This window comes from Diceros bicornis, chromosome 4, assembly GCF_020826845.1.
Source record: "Diceros bicornis minor isolate mBicDic1 chromosome 4, mDicBic1.mat.cur, whole genome shotgun sequence".
Taxonomy (NCBI): Eukaryota; Metazoa; Chordata; class Mammalia; order Perissodactyla; family Rhinocerotidae; genus Diceros; species Diceros bicornis.
Window position 1 is genome coordinate 25,859,935 of NC_080743.1, and position 18,166 is coordinate 25,878,100.

Here is an 18,166-nt window from a genome sequence, read left to right on the forward strand (position 1 = left end):
TATGAGAAATGTTTTGTAGAGCAATGAAAGAGAATGGAATTCTGATGCATGCAACAAGGATGACTGTCAAAACCATAAGATTGAATGAAAGAAGTCTGTCAGAAAAGACCACGTGAAGTTATGTTATATGAAGTATAGAAATAGGCGAATCTATTCTATGGTGATAAAAGTCAAAATTGTGGTTAACTTTGGGTTAACCAGAATGAGAGAAGCTTAGGGGATATTAATAATGTTTTCTATTTTGATCTGGTGGAAGTTACTTGGATGTATATATTTGTAACTACACAGCTGCCTGAAGTAAAAGTCTCATTATATTGTGTGTGTGTGTGTTTTGTCTTTTTATTAATGTTGTTTATTTACTGCCTCAGAAACATGATGCTAGACAGGCATGCTGCTCCTGTGCATTCTGGCTCTAAAGTCGTTGAACTCACACACTTACATTTTGCAAGATGCAGACAAATGCCTAATATTCTCAACTGTACTTTTGGATTGTTTCCTTGCTTTGCCTCATTTGCTCTAAAACCGATGATGCTTAGCTTTTGCTGTTGCTCTTGTTGTTTAGATCTATGTACATGTTATGTGGAAAGATGAATAATAAACGTTATTCCAGCTAAGATAATTATTTATTCTTGCCATGTAGATGATCACATTATGCACTTTTTCTTAGAGGAGGGAGTATAGTTTTTCTTCTTTCCTCGCAGGACCCTGTTAAGGCAGTCATGTGAACTTTGCCAAACAGAATCCAGAACTTTGTCTTCATTTGGCAAGGAGCTCTAATGATTTCTGTTTCCTGATTTGATTGGTGAATAGATACAACAAACAAGATTTCAATGTCTTGTTTTCATTTTTTTAAACAATACTGTGGTTAACACTCATCTACCACCAGACAAAGCAAGCAGAGGATATTGGCATTCCTAACACACCCTTGGTCCTTTAACCACACATGCATTAACATGGCTTAGATTTTTCCACAAAAATTAATTTGGTACCTAAAAGGAAACTGTTTCTCTACACTCAGAACACTTCTGACACTAAATGTGTGGGTCTTTTCCACACCATCAACCAATTCTTCAACTCTCCAGATACCAAATGGGTGTCCTACAATTCAAATCAATTTGACAGTGTCTACCTGGAGTTAGCATCAAACCCCACAAGTCAAGGGCTCAGTCTCACTTCAGACACAAATCCCAAGTCCCAGGGCTCTGGTACTTACGACTGACTTTACTGCAAACTGAGGGTTCCCGTGACCCCCTCCTCAGGTGTGATAATTTGCTAGAACAGCTCACAGAACTCAGAGAAACACTTCACTTATGTTTACTGGTTTATTATAAAGATACAAATGAACAGCCAGAAGAGCTACAGAGGGCAAAGGATGGGGAAGAAACACTGATCTTCATGCCATCTCAGAGCAACCACTCTCCCAAGATCAATATGTGTTCACCAACCCAGAAACTCTCCAAACGGCATTGTTTAGGGCTTTTATGGAAACTTCATTTCATAGGCATGATTGATTAAATCCTTGGCCACTGGTAATTAAATAAATCTGCAACCTCTTGCACCTGGCCACCCCTGGGTTGAGGTGAGACTTAAAGTTCTGACCCTCCAATCAAGTGGTTAGTTCCCCTGGCAACCAGCCTACATCTTCTAGGAGTCATCCCATTAGCACAAACTCAGGTATAGTGGGAAGGGGCTTATTATGAATAACAAAAATCACTCCTCTTATCCCAAATACTCAGAAAATTACAAGAGTTTTAGAAATTCTGTGCCAGAAACCAACAACAAAGAACAAATATATATTTGTTATTGTTTCACATCACAGCTCCCAAAGTATGTACAATGGTTTGTGTTCATAATTGTTTTCTAAGATCTTGAATCTGCAATTATCTGTGCAGTAAAGAATTACTGGCTAACAGAAATTTGTATTATTACCAGTCCCTTCTTCCTCATAAAGATACTTAATTAAAGATGTACAGGCGTGAGGTTACTTTACATTCATTGCTCCACATCTGTTTTAAGAATTCCAAACTAGTCCTTCATGTCTATTTCAGAGACTACACAATTGTGATACATCTTATTTAAATGATGAAGGCACTACTGGCAATGAATACTAACAAAAAGGCGTTGAAATAAAACACCTTATAAATTGACAACTGTCGGATATTTTTCTCTAACTTCATGACAAATTGACAGAGAAACCAAAGTAATGAAACAATTCTAATCTGGAGTTTCACTGGTACATTTTGATAAAATTTGTCTATCAGCCTGTCTCACAATGTCCTAAATGCTGAATTTCTGGAATTTATATGTAGTACTAATCATTCAATAATTTATCATATTATATTTTAAGTGCCTATTACTCTTTTAACTAAAGTCGTTTGCCTCTTATTACATTGGATTATTCCTAAGAATAACACCACAGTTGAAAAACTCTAGAATGTGAATATACTTGATTTTTTTAATGCACAAGCTGATTAAAATCAGTAATGTTAAACATAAGTCATAATATTTAATGATTTCAATGGGTGTTAAAACTCAGAGTATATGCAGTTAATCAGAGCTCCTCAAAGCCTTCATCAAAACACTACCTAAAGCTAGACACAAAAAATGTTACATATCCTTGCAACACGCCCATGTCAAGTCAGTAGAGAGCAGATATGGAGACCTGCCAAGACCACAAATGATGAAAGAAAATGTCTACATGAGGAATTAAGAAAGCAAATATAATTTCAAGACATCAAAAGTGCACAGGTTTATGAGATAAAAAAGAATATTGGTAGTAGAAAAATCCCCCAACAGTGAGTAATCCAAATAGGTTCATAAATAAGCATAAAATGTCTGCAGCAACTTTTTTGATATCTCTTTTTTTAGAATAGGTATTGGACATTTGCCCCTTTTCTATGTTCCTTTATCAAACTTGGTAGGATTTTGTTAGTTTTCTTAGTTTTTTCCAGTAAGAATGTTTTGGCATTGTTTATCCTCTCTACCAAATATTTTTTTATTTCATTCATTTTGTCAATTGTTTAATTTCCTCAAGTAGATTTGATTTATTTTGTTTTCTCCTTCTAATTTCCTGAGATAGATGCTCTGCTCGCTGTATTTTAACTTTTCTTCTTTCCTAACCTATAGATTTTTAGGCTATAACATTCTCTAAAAGGACCGCTTTAGCAACATCCCAGTTTTTATATGTGGCGTTTTCATCATCGTTCTAAGAAAATGATTCCTACTTTCAAACATTGCTACCTCTTTGATCTATGAACTATTTAGAAATGTATTTTTAAATTTTCAAATGTGAGGTTTTTAGTTGTTTTTTTTAAATTAATAATTCCCAGGTTAATAGCGTTGTGTTCAGAGAACATGTTTTTTTCTTTTTTTGTTTTTTTTTTTGTGAGGGAGATCAGCCCTGAGCTAACATCCGTGCTAATCCTCCTCTTTTTGCTGAGGAAGACCGGCTCTGAGCTAACATCTATTGCCAATCCTCCTCCTTTTTTTTTTCCCTTTTTCTCCCCAAAGCCCCAGTAGATAGTTGTATGTCATAGTTGCACATCCTTCTAGTTGCTGTATGTAGGACACGGCCTCAGCATGGCCAGAGAAGCGGTCCGTCGGTGTGCGCCGGGACCAAACCCGGGCCGCCAGTAGCGGAGCCCGCGCACTTAACCGCTAAGCCACCGGGCCGGCCCCCAGAGAACATGTTTTGCAGGGCATCGGTTCTTTCCAATTTGTTCAAACCTCCTATCTGATTGAGCACATGTAAATTTTATGTGAAAGTTCCAAGTGTGCTTGGAGGTAGTGCGTCTTCTACTTTTTTGGGTTCAGATCTCTATATTAATACAAATGGCCACATTTGTTAAGCCTGTTTCTCAAATATTTTCTAACTTTACTGATGTATTTTGTCTGCATGTTTTATGAATTACTTAAAGATGTGTTAAAATCTCTCATGATAAGAGGGCCGGCACCGTGATCTGGTGGTTAAAGTTTGGCGTGATCCACTTCAGTGGCCTGGGTTGTGGGTTCGGTTCCTGGGCATGGACCTATACCACTCGTCAGCCGTGCTGTGGGCGCGACCCACGTACAAAATAGAGGAGGATTGACAGAGATGTTAGCTCAGGGCGAATCTTCCTCAGCAAGAAAAAAAAATATCTCTCATGATGATTGTAGACATGTCTATTCTCCATAAAGTTCTGTATGCTGTTTTGTTATACATTTGAGGCTATATTATTACAAGCTATTGTTTTTAACTTTGTATATTATCCTGATAAATTTAGCTGGCTATTATCATGAAGTGATGGTCTTCGGTTTTTAGGTTCTTTTTTCTTTTGGTGTAAAACCTACTTGTTTAATATCAAGTTGGTTATGGATGCGTTTCTTTATATAGTATATCATAATACATCTTTCACATTCTATTACTTTTTTACATTTCTATATTCTTATATTTTGTATTATTCTTTGTAAACAACATAGAGTTGGTTATTAAATAAGAAAATCTTTACCTTTTAAGTGAAGCATATCATTCATTTACATTTAATGTATTTATTGATATATTTGATTTAAAAAATTACCTAATTTGGGCTTTCTCTTTGGCTTATCTGTTCTGTTTCTCAGTCAGACCCTGGGAGGGCCAAGGAGTTCCTCTTACATGGACCTGTCAATTCTCCATATTTCCTCCAGATATCTCAACTTAATCCCTGTTCTGGGTCTTTGCAGATGTCTTTGACTCTGTGAAGAGCTTATGGCCTCCCAGAGGTGAGACCATTCTTTTGTGAATAACTTCAGTTTGGAATTCTATAGTTCACCCTTTCAGGTGAAAAGGGAGCAAAAAGAAGCAGGCTATAGGCAGACTGACAGAGTGGAGAGGGTGCTTTTCATAAGAAATGACCAAAGAAACTAAACTTCCATAGCTCTGAAAATCACGTGCAAGTATGGTTGTGTAAGTCCCGCATCTTCAAATGAGTGAGGGAAGAGGAGAAAATTTTTTATTTCTGCCTATATTTAATAATTACTTATAAAGTTCCTCCTATATGCTGGGCATTTATTCTGGGTGCTGGAGGCCTAGCAAAGGAGAAGGGATGAACTTGAACACAAGAGCTGGCAAAGATGTATTGTGAGAAATGAACTTCAGCAAACTCTTCAAGAGATGAAGTTTTATGGAATCTCATTACTATCTTCTCTGTGATTATTTATCCAACTAGTGACCTCTTCATTATTTCCTGTAAATCTATTTCTTAGGTAGAATCATCTCCTGTTTCACTGAAAAAAAGCTTTAAATAAATATGTGTTGCAGGTTTCCTAATACTTGCAGGTTTTTCTGATAAAAACAGCTCTCGAGTTGCTCTTAAGAGGAGGCTCCTGCCTATCAAGGACTGACTCCGAGGGTGAAGATGATGTATGTCACAGCAACTTCACAGGGAAAGAGAGCTTGGCCCTGGACCCTGTTTCCTTCTACAAAAAAAAGACAACAGACATTGCAAAGAACACCTAGTAGGGGTGCAGCCTTCTACATGTCACCAGTGGTGAAGATGTAGCTGCAGGAGCTCTTATCTCAATAGCTTTTGGTTGAGGACACCTAACAGGTGGCTGAGTCCTGACCTCACAGTCTTCTCAAGAAGCAGAACTGAGACCTCTAGGCCCTCTCGGCAAGGGAATAGAGAAAGGTTGATATAATACCCAGACAATGATCTCCTGGACATTATTTCAGTAAGAAATTGAATTTTGGATAAAAAGTATTTTACCTCAGGAGAATGACCCTTGTCTGACTGAAGGACCAGGATGGACACGAGAGGTTTGCATGATAAAGATATTTTCTTTTAAAACTTAAACCTCACAATTGACCTATAACTCAAAAGTGAGTGACATCGTTCAGGAGTAGTTGTCATAGGAAACTCAAACTGAATACATGGTGAATCCAGCCCTTCTCTCGGGAAAAATGAACATTGTGGCAAGTCTCAATTAGCCTGAATGTCTTTGCAGCCCCACTTTCTAGGAATTGCAGTCCTACTTCATTCTGCCCCTTTTGTATTAGGATCTTAATACTACACCCTTTATTTTGAGTCTTTTGAAGCATCTGTTATAATGAGGAGATAGAAAAGTGGAGAATTGGGAGATCAAAGATTATTTATTCACTCAACCAATGTTTTCCCATTACTGAAAAGTGCTGAGCATGGAAATAGGAGCTGAGATTACAAGAATGAAGATAAACCAGTCCCTGGTAGCACACATCATCGGGGGGACAGACGTGAATTGGTAATTTCAATTTTCAAAATCATGTGGTAAGTACAATGGGAACACAAAGGAGAGCCAACCCATCCAGTTTAGGGGATTCAGGAAATCCAAGACTTCAAGGAGAAACCAGTTAGCAAAACAAAGGTGAAGATCAGTAAGAGGGGGTGCTTGAAGAAGTCTGAATACTATTCTCAGATGCCTTGGATAAAGAGGTAACATGTCGAGCTTGTGCAACTGGAGGTAGTTCATGATAACAAAAGCGTGATTGGCAAGCATCAGTCAGGAGACAGGGAATTCCAAAAACACAGAAAATACATTGCAAATACACCGCATGTCTAACACCTTACAATTCTAATTTGCAGTTGGAAAGCAAAAGATACACCATCTGGGTTTTCAGGGTCGCGTGATACTTTATACCTTATTTTACAGAGAATTTAAGGAAGTAGAAATCAACTCCATAATACAAACAAGATTAGGATATAAATTTTGTTTCTCCAGTATCTGGACCTCACTGTTAGACCTCTGTTTTGAGCTGGCTGATGCTTTTCTAGGAATGTAAAATTCCCTCTCATCATCATCATTATCACCACAACCACCATCATTGTTTCTTCTTTCTTATACTTCTGAACAAGTATTACATACTCACTATAAAATCTCCACACATATAGAAGTTAATACAAAATAAAGTATTCCTCTCATTCCTGATCTCAGCAACCTAGGTTCCACCAGAAGGAACCAATGTTGCTAGTTTCTCATGCATTACTCCAGAGATTATCTAAGAGTATACATACATGTACATAAGCACTGCATTTTTTTCCAGAAATAGTTCACTATTCCTTTTGGTTTGCACCTCATCTTTTCCACATTACAATACATCCAGTAAATTGTTCTGTATCATTACAAATAGAGCTTCATCTCTCAATTTGCTGGCTATGTAATATTCCATTATATGAGTGCACTAAAATTTATATTACTAAACCAATATAGATGGACATAGAAGTAATTTCCAATCTTTAAAATTATAACCAATGCTGCAATGGACATCTTGTATATACATTATTTCTGCGACTCTTTGTGTGTGTGTGTGTGTGTGTGTCCTAAAACTGAACCTATTGGGCCAAAGTTAACATACGATAAAATTTAACAAGTATTAGACATGATTTTCAATAGATTTTTTACAATTTGTATACCCCTAAAAGCACATTTTCAAAAACATGATAACACAATTTGATAGCATGTGAGGTGAAACATTGTATTTCATTTCTCTTATTTTGAGTGACTTGAATATCTTACTTTACTGTAAGCTGTCTACTTAAAGTTTGCTAAAAAACTAAAGTTTTTATTGATTTGTGGTTCTTTATAATAAATAACTTGCATAAATTACCTCTTTTCCCTGACATAAATTAGGTTATCTTTTTCAGAACATTTTTTACTTCTGAATTTTTTTATGCTATTTTTACCACAGCACATTTATTTTTTATAGTTTTGTGAGTATTTTTATGTCTTTGGGTTATGTCATTTAAAAATAAATTCAATATTCCAAGATAATTTTATAATTATCTCACATTTACTGTTTCTATGGAGTTTTTTAATGTTCAAGTTAATGTTTACTTTGTGCAAGGTTTATAATAGATCTAATCTGTTATATTCTATATAGCTGTCCAGTTATCTGACAACAGTTATTATACAGTTCATGTTTCCAATTGATCTGAAATAACACTTTTCACATACACTTAATTCCGATGTGTACTGGGTTCTATTTTTAGACTACCTGGTGTGTTCTGTTGCTATGTCTTTATATCTGTGCCTCAGTGACACAGTGTTCTAATTATTGTAGTTGTGTTACCAATTGAGCTTTCCCCCAACAACCAGGAATAAACCCAAGGAAGAGCCCCTGCCATTCCTTACAGAGTCCTTTCTCTGTTTGGTGTCACAAATTTGAAATGAGACCAAAGCTGAGAGTTCAACAGCACAAGATTTATTCAATGGCCAAAGAATGGAGAAGTGGGAAGCAGGTTCACAAATCAACCTCTCAGCACTTGGGGTGATCAAGTAGCTATTATAAGTGTTCAAGGTAATGAAGGGGAGGAATATTCATAGTTATTCAGAGAACTGGGCAGCCTTTTTGGGAGAATAGGGTGCCACTTCTTTTATTTCCTTATTTAGTCTGTTGTTTCCTGTCATGGCCAGGGTAGGTGTGTCATTTACCATGTTAATGTATTTTAATGAGTGTATAATCAGCTACGGGGTCTACTTCAGGTCAAGTTAGACTGCCATGCTACCTCCAACTGGTCTTGACTGGTTCTAGTCAAGGGTCATAGCTGTCTTTCCTTCCTGCAGTTTAGGGTTTCCTGAAAACTAAAGATAGTATGTTAGGCTTGTTCTGAGCAGGGTTGTGGTCAGTGTCTTATGATGTCGGTGGGCCAGGTAACAGTTGTATAAATTTCATTGTACCACTTCTAAATTGTCTTGGCTTTTTAATTTTTTTGATCAGCTCCGTTTAAATTTTATAATTATCCTTTTTGATATTTTAATTTAAAACACGCAAACTTTACAGGTGGACTAAAAGAGAATTGATTTGAATAGGGAATTGGCCCTTCCTACACAAGAACACAGTATATATATTCATTTATATAGTTATTCATATGTGACTTTCAGAAGCATTCTTGATAAGTATGTAACAATTTTTTTTCAGAATATTACAAATTTGACCTTTTCTTTGTCTTCTAATCAGTTATTTCCACTTCCATTAAATTAATTCCAGCCACATTTATTCTATCTTTTGTTTGCCAGGCCTTGATGCCCTATAGTAGATACTTTTATATTTTTATATTAAAATTTTGCCAAAAAACAGAAAATGTGTATACACACATTAAAAATAAGCCAGATGAAAAAGCTGTTATGAAAACTTGTAAAAATTACCTGACATCAGCTGATGGAAAATCTCAGTAAGTCGTGACCACATATCATTTATAACCGCCCTAATCTGAGACCACAGTGAAGGTTCTGAAGTATTTTCTTGGTCATTTTCTTCCTCTATCTCTGAAGTGCCAACATTTTCAGAATTTTGATTGTCATTTTCTTCCTCTGTCTCTGAAGTGCCATCATTTTGAGTATTTTGCCTCTCCATCAACATTCTTATTTTGGCCTAAAAAAGTGTGCTTGCATTAGTTAAAGGTAAGCTTTTTAAAATCCCAATCTTTCAAGAATAAGGTTTTATATTAACAATTTATAAAATTGTCTACGTTTTCCTTTTGAAAGTATTCTCTCTGATAAGATCATGAGGGGATATTATTCACAGTAGGAATATATCCTGGTTAGGCTTGGAAAGTGAGAGGAAGCACAGTACAACCTTACTCATATTTAACCATCACTAGTGTTTTGCCAGGGTGCTAAGCAGACGTAAGGACAATTGTTGTAAGATATTCTAGCCAAAACTATGCTATTTGGGAGAGAGCCTTCTATCTGAATGGCAAGAATCCTCACCAATATCTTAGAGATAATGGGAACTTCTAAGCTGATTTGGAAATCTGATATAAACACTTCCAGATGGGAGAAGAGAGAATCCTCCTATGCTGTGTGCTGACTCAGGCGGGCTATCCTCACCCTGAGACAACTGCAGCCAGATTAGAAGCTGTCAGCCCCCTCCATTTCTAAGTCTGTGCATATCCTATAGTTTTAGATCAGCAAGGATATACCTTAGGGTCTTTGGGTGCTAGTAGGATTCCGGATAATTGGCAGTAATCGTGGTAAATTCAACCAGTTGCTGCTTACATTAGATATACCTGGTTAGAACATTTACTTGATAAACCTGGGAACCCCATTTAATACTGGCCCCAGGAGATCATCCCTCAAAACAGCAGCACAAATCCTGGGAAGGTTATTTACATTCTATAAATGCTTGGAGGTATCAAGGCTTACTGGACTCTCCAGAAACTCACCGTGGACAGAATTCAAGTGCCTCGATGTCAGCCATTAAAAACTCAGGGCTTCTAGTGAATCAAATGCAGTAAATGACATTGCTTCTCTCTATGACTTTGATTTCATTTTCACCTCTCCTTTCCCAAGGTTCCAGAGCTTTGTTCTCCAGTCACTGCCCAGACCAAGGCCAAACTTACCTCAAACTCTTGAATATCCTTCCCCAACTCTCTCTGCTCCTCTCTGTGAACTCTATCTTTATCTCTCTTCTCCTCTCTGGAACTCTATCTTTCTCTCTCATCTCCTCTCTGTGAACTCTATCTTTCTCTTTCATATCCTCTCCGTGAACTCTATCTTTCTCTATCATCTCCTCTCTGTGAACTCTATCTTTGTCTCTCATTTCTTCTCTGTGAACTCTATCTCTCTCTCTCATCTCCTCTCTTGGTTGGGCTAGGATTCCATTGAAGTATCTTTCTTGATCCTCCAATTTTTGCTGTAGCTCTTTACACCTCTGCTCAAGAAGCTCTTTTTCCCTCTCAGCTTTCTCTCTTTTGGTCTGCTCTGCTGCTGCAGGAAGATTTTAGAGAGGAAAGAGAACAACAGTCAGGCCTGAGAACTCCAACCCCTGTCCCCGAATCCTCCACTTTCTCAGAGAACAAACTGTCTTGAAAAAGAAAATGGAAACGTCTGAATTCTTCTGGTGACCACACATCAACAGCAGGTTTGAGAATGTGATGGGAAAGGCCCTGACTGTCTATGCTGGATGTACAACCACAAGTTGGCTTGTTACTGTCAGACATAGCAGAGTGTGTTCACAGAAAGGGAGGAAGCTCCTTGCTTCAGGAAGGTCTTCCTGTCAGAGCTCTCAGAGGGCATTGCAGGAACCTACTCACCGCACTGTGAGCTGAGCCCTCCCCTATACCTAGTAAGGACTCTTCTGCATCACGGAGGAGCAAATTTTTCCTCAGGTAGCATTCGTATACTTCCTTCTTCATCTGCAGTAAGCACTGGAGATCACAAAGGGGCAAAACACATCAGGCAGGTCAAACCTGAACTTCAACTGAAATATTCTGAAACATGAACTGTTCCAATTAACATTCTCTAGTTGCTTCCCACTGCCAACAAGTAAACTTTCCAAGCTCCTGCCTACCTCGCTACCCCTCCAGCCTCCTCTGCCAGTGTGGATTCCCACCACCCATGCTACGGGTCACCAGCCAGAAGAATGTGCACTTTTACAAACACGTAACCTTAGATGTTTTTGTATTTTTCACATGCTTTTTTTTTGTGCTTGCTTCTCCTCCAGTCACATGCCATCCTCGATAATATGTACAAACCTTTCAAAATTTACATCACACACTTCTTCCAGGAAGATTTTCTGGATTACTTTTCCCATGGGAAATCATTGAATGTTTACATTTGTACATTTGTATCACTTGTACATTTTAAATGCATGAAATTTATGATGTGTGAGTTATAGCTCAGTAAAACTGAGAAAGAAACTTGAATTATTCCCATCTCAGAAAAAAAAAATAGTCTCTCTAAGACTATTGGTAAGTTTCTTAACTCCCTGGGCCTTCCTTGTGAAGTTTTGGCTTTGCATATAATTTTCAGCTGTAGTGCCCTGTGATTTCATCTACAGGGTATCATTAACAGTAATATGACTAAAAGTAAAATAAAGATAAAAAATTATCTGGTAAGAGAATCTTCCAGAGAAACTTGGGTTACTATGAATGGGAGAGAGTGCAGAGGAAGAGCAACAAGCTCAGAACAACTTAAGCGCATTCCAAGCACATAGGGAAACTTTGCAAATATTTAGTCCAGGTGTCCCTCTGAGAGTCTGTACTGACTTTGCTTCAGAGATCAGATAAATTTCCCAATAAAGTGCCTCAGTTTGGAGGAGAGGGAGATAAAATAGAGCAATACAGTCCTTGAGAACTCTCTTACTCAGGAGAATTAGGGTCCTTCTACTACAAAGAGTAGAGAATCTGTGGCCGATAAGGCAGCCTCTATGTAGAGGGAGTAAATGAAGAATCAACTATTAAGACAAATTACCCTGTACACATTCTTTAACTCCTGCTTGTCATATTGGAAGGAGCATTCCATGGAGGCTTTCCTGTGTTCCACGCTTGGCAGTGTCCAGACCATTTCTGTGAGAATTTTACTCTGCAGCACTGCTTAATTCTCACGCTAGGACAGAGGTGTCGCCACGTTCTCTAAACAAGGAACTATCCCACTGGTGAAGGCATCCACAAAGGTCACCACCAGAATCTTCAGCCCTTAATGAGATAAAAAATTTAGGGGATCAATGAGAATCAAAATCAGAAACTACAATTCTAAAATGATTTCTAAGAAACCCTATGCGGTATGAAACTCTTCATAAATCCCATCTCCTCCTACTAAATTATTGGTTTCCTTCCTATTAATTCTTTCTTCTATAGTTCTCCAGGTCACTACACTCAATAAAGTTACATATCTTCCTTCAGCTCACATGCTCTGATGTATTCTGGAAAAAGAATTTCCCAGTAAAGTATATTAAAAGTAAAATAGACAATCATACAACTCAATAACAAAAAACAAACAATTCCATTAAAAAATGGGCAGAGGAACTAAATAGACATTTTTCCAAAGAAGACATCCAAATGTCAACAGGTACATGAAAAGATGCTCAATATCAATAATCATCAGGGAAATGCAAATCAAAACCACAATGAGATATCACCTTGCACCTGTTAGAATGACTATCATAAAGAAGACAAGAGATAACAAGTTATGGCGAAGATGTGGGATAAGGGAACCCCATATATTGCTGGTGAAACCACTATATTTGTTCTCTGTGTCCACAGATAACCATTTCTGTGAAGGGGATATTTGATCAGGGAGGTCTTTTCAAGATATCTGAGCCTCACCTTTTGAAAATCAGTTTGAATATGAGCATAGAAGCACTTTTGAAGATTTTGTTGAGGACCCTGAATTTATATTTAGCCCACATGTCACCATTTTATCATATATGTCCATGGGATATGGTTAAAAATCAGTGCATACTAACTGCCCTGAGTTGAGTCGTTGAGGCCTTTGTAGACGAGAAAACTTTGGGTGATAATCCTTCTAGTCCAGGGTGCTCAAAACTGGATGCATATTAGAATCACCTGGGAAGTCTTTAAAAAAATACTAATGATGATGTTGGGACTGGCTTAGTGGCATAGTGGTTAAGTTCGCGCACTCTGCTTTGGTGGCCCAGGGTCCACAGGTTCAGATCCTGGGCATGGACCTACACACTACTTACCAAGCCATGCTGTGGCAGGGATCCCATATATAAAGTAGAGGAAGATGGGTATGGATATTAGCTCAGGGCCAATCTTCCTCAGCAAAAAGAGGAGGATTGGCAACAGACGTTAGCTCAGGGCTAATCTTCCTCACCACAAAAAACAAAGAAATACGGATGCCCCCATCAGCCTGCCAAATAGTTAAATCATATGGGAGAAGGAGAGGGAATCATCATACTTCCTAAAACCTCAGGATTTTAGGATCTCTGCATCTCAGGATGCAGCCAGACTTCAGAACTATTGATTAGACCTTCCTAATGCATGAAACAATGAAGAAAGCTGAGGTCACAGAGAAAAATGCCTCCTTCCCCATGTGAAGAGCCAGGAGAAGACCCTAACCTTTCCATCAGCTTTCTTTCCCCTCCACTTGCTGCTGCCCTCACGGTGGCCTTACTCCAATTCCTTTTCTCATCCTACTTCCATCTTAGAAATCAAAGGTTTTAAGCCAAAACCTAATTTGCAGGTAAAAGAAAGTTTATAAATGTGCATACCTGCTCCACAGCACTGCTGGTCTGTTCAAAAATGAGCTCCCAGTTGCTCATCAACTCCACCTTGCTCTGTTTTGTCCTCTCACTGCTCTGCTTCTAATTTATAGAAGCCAGAAATAAACTGAAGGCGTTAATCATTCTAAGGAAATGGAGCATAAAACTGAACCTGAAAGTAAAAGTAAATCATGGTATTTTTAAATATTTAGAAAAGGTAGGCCAGAATCAAGCCACTAGAGCCTGAGAAAATATAAGAGTGAGGGAGGTTGGAGGATTCCAGAAACTCCGCAGTCAGGCCTTAGTAAATATCAACATAACGAGCTTGCTTTATTTTATCCCCATCTTGCCTATCTACAAATGGACTATGATGTATGTAGGTGCCCATTTTGTTGTATTATACTTCTTGGAATTCATGGAGTTTCTTGAACAAATAGGTTAATGTTTTTAATCAAATTATGGAAGTTTTTGGTCATTATTTTTTCATATATCTTTTCTACCAGTTTTTCTATTTCATCTACTGATGTGATTTCTATTATGCCTAAACTGGCACACCTGCTGGTGCCTCACAGCTCTCTGAGGCTCTATCCATTATTCTTAGTTCTTTTATTTTCCATGAATTGGATTACCTCTGCTGGTTTATCTTCAAGTTCACAGATCTTTCCTTTGCCGGCTCAAATCTGTTGTTGAGCCACGACACTATATTTTTTATTCTAGTTCTTGTAATCTTCCACTTCGGAATTTCCATTTTATTTTTTTGATAACTATCTTATTATTAATATTTTTTATATCATGAGTCATTTCCATCATACTTTGGTTCTTTAAATATAGTTATCTTTAATTCTTTAAAAATACTCATAATAACTGCCTCGAACTGTCTGCTAAGTTCAACACCTGGGGTCCATGAGACAGAGTTTCCATTAACTTCTTTTCCAGTGACTAGGTCAACTTTCCTGTTTCTTTGCATGCCCCATGATTTGTTTAAGAACACAGGGCATTAGAAATAAAATAATGTTCTAACAGTGGATTTTGATGCCTCCCTCCAGGAGTTTTTGAGGACCCTGAACTGGTTTTGCAATTTGTTTAATCACTTGCCTGGACTAATTCTGTACAGTCTCAGGACCTTGCCACGTGTGGCTGCTGATTTCTCTGCTCAGTTATACTTTTAAATTTTTATTCTTTTAGTTTTTAGGATTAGCTTTCTAGAGGTCACTCGAGTCATCATAAGTTATCTCTCAGCCAAAGACAGGTCAGAGTTTAAGCTGCAACACCTTGAGCCAGTAAACGTCCTTAGTTGATGGATCTCAGTGTGGTTCCAGAAGGCACTCAAACTTCCTATGTTTTACATCTCCACAGGGATTTGTTTCTGCACATGCAAGACCTCACATTCAGCCAGGAGAATATGTAGCTAAGAATGAAACAAGGAACGAGAGTAAATGAATCCGAGGGTGTGTTATTGAGCCTCTCTGAGCATATGGGGCATAATTTTTCTGAGGGTACTGTGAGTGCAATTTTTACCAGCAGGCTGGGAGAGCAATCCAGGTGTTGCACAAGCTCATCAAACCACATTATTGTCTGTCTTTTCTTCACTTGGCAGATGTGTGTTGGTAATATATTGCGGGTTTAATGACCCATGGAGTGAAGTATCTTTTAATCTCGTTTTCGTTCTTTAGATATCCTCTTTTATTTTGGTTCTGAAAAATACTGTCATTTATGTATGTTTCTGTTTTTAACCTGCTTTTTTCACTTCATTTTTCTACTTGGAGATCTTCATGTGTATGTGTGTATTCTTGTGTGTTTGTGTGTATCTACTTAGACTGAATATAATATTTATACCTCCATACTAAAACACCTTAGGCAGTTTATAATTTCTCAGTTTTTCCAAGACTATTTCTAGTTTTGATAACACATAATCTCTAGCTCATCATCCAGAGAATATCTCAGTTTCAAACTCATGCAAGAAATTAGAGTGCAGGACACTCTCTCGATACATGAAACAAAGTAAAAAGACATAAATCGGTCCAAGAATATCTGGAAACACGTCCATTCCTTTTCCTGGGAATTCACTTTCAGAGCTCCTTTCACAGGCCAGATCATGATGGACTGATTTACTTTACTAAGAACACCTATTACACCAAAACCTCACTTTTCTAACTCAAACATGCCATCTCAAACTTCATGGCCTCCCAAAAGGCAATGTAGACCAAAGACTGATTCCTATTAGTTACGGTGATATTTGGGTGATTTTCCATGGCTAGCTGAGACCATGCTTGGTGATTTTCTGATCCCTTCCCCCTTGACTTTTGCAGTCATGGTGATGGTGATCTCTCAGTTTTCGGATGTAATTGAATCAGATAGCTAGCTGGATATAGCTCCTCTTGTGATTCCCACTCCCAAATGCAAGACTATCTAAAACCAGGTGTATGTGTACAGATTTTACTAAACATGTGTGGCGGGGGATTTTGTTTCCTTAGATCTCTTTGCCCATCAGCTTTCTTGGGAAAGACAAGCTTTCTACCCCTCTGAAGCCCATCCTCTTTCAACCACATAAGTCCATTTTCTCTCTCCTCTACCTGTTCTCTTTTCTCTATTCACTACCTTGCATTTAAGAGCAAATAAATGGTCTAACAAGGCAAGTTAGCAGTCATTTTTCATTGCTTAGCTTTCTGCTGAGTATAATGAGCTGGTAGTTTCCCCCTCTCCTCCAGTAGGCGTTTCAAAGTATTTTTATAAACATACATATTTTCCTCTATATGAATAATGTGGGTACCCATTGTTAATATAATAAACCTTTGTTTTGCCTTTTATATAATACATTATCTCAGGAGTTATTCTGCTACAAGACAGAAGGAGGCTGTATGTAAAATGGTGAGTGTTGCAAGCACTGCCCAGACACCCTTGTTTTGGAAACCCTGGGGCAAAATGTACCACAGGTGGACAGAGGCATGGAGCTGAAATTGAACAGACATCTTGAGGGCTCTGGGGCTTTGGGGAAGTTCTGAGCCAAGCAGTAGCTGCACATCCCAACATCCCATCAATTTTTTCCTAGCTCGTGAAACACAGGTGGAAGAAGGAGTTGTCTAGAGAGAGTCTGCCAAGGCCCTTTCAGGGACAGTGGTTTAGTTGTCCTTCAACACTTTTTATGCAGTTTGCTATGAGTTTAGAACTTTAAAAAATCAAGTTCTTATTTTTCTAAAACTGAAATGCCACTGATTTCCGATGATTGACCCAATTATATAAATGGTTGTTCACTGTTTTTAGTTTCAATTTGAATTAGACTACGGGAATCACCATTTCAAGTGAATTTGGATGGCCTAAGAAATTGTTTTTCTGGCCTGAAAACCCTTATAGGAGGTCATTTTAAAACCTAGTGACTAGTCAAAGTCATAGAAAAAGGAAGTCTAGAATGGTGGTTACCAGAGGTTGGGGAGAGGCGGAAATGGGGCGTTGTTGAACGGGTATAGCGTTTCAATGTGTCAAGACGAGAAAAGTTCTGGAGATCTGTTTACAATGTGACTATTCTTAACACTACTGAACTGAAACTTAAAAATGTTTAGAATGACAAGAAAAAGACAAAAAAAAGCATCATGAATGGAAATGTATGCAATCTGAAGAGTAAGAGGAGAAACATTATATCTGAGAGTTATAGTACTTTCCTTTGTTGTTTGTCTAGAGTAAGTATATAAGCACTTAGCATTTTAAATCTCTCTACAAATAGACTGGTCATTTTAGGAAGCTTCAGGTTGATCTATTGTGAGAGCTGATGACATGGCCAGGAATCATCCTTTTTGGCTATCTCCAGTTCATTCTCCATGCAGTAGTCCCAGTGAATATTTTAAAACCACAAATTAAGTCCTGTCATTTTTTTGCACAATGTCTTAAAACCTTCTTATTGCAGTTAGTGTAACGTCTAGTCTCCATGTGTGTTCTGTAAGATCTACACCATCTGGCTCCTGCCTGCCCCTCTCTAAACCTCAGCTATCCCTGCTTCACTACATGGTCCATCATTCAGGTACCAAACAGCAATCTCTTCCCCGACAAGAAATTTCGCTCAAAATCATCTGCATGGAACTCACTTCTCTCATTTCTTTCCTAATTGTGCTCTTATTATAAATTCATCTTATTCTCATTTCCTCAGGGGAGGGTCCCTGACTGATTAAGCTAAATTGGGTCTCCTTTCCACACTTACTCTTGGCACCCTGTACTATTCTTTTTCAGTGCTTATCA

General features: G+C 38.0%; 1 protein-coding gene across 2 annotated transcripts in view; it reads right to left on the reverse strand.

Moving 5' to 3' along the window:
* The window catches only part of GBP5 (guanylate binding protein 5), a 55,149-nt gene extending 45,923 nt beyond the window's left edge, over positions 1-9,226 (reverse strand). For both annotated transcript variants that reach the window (XM_058538462.1, XM_058538465.1), the window contains exon 1: positions 9,139-9,226. The gene's annotated coding sequence lies outside the window, so the exon portion shown is untranslated. The remainder of the gene's footprint in view (positions 1-9,138) is intronic.
* Positions 9,227-18,166: the final 8,940 nt, after the last annotated feature.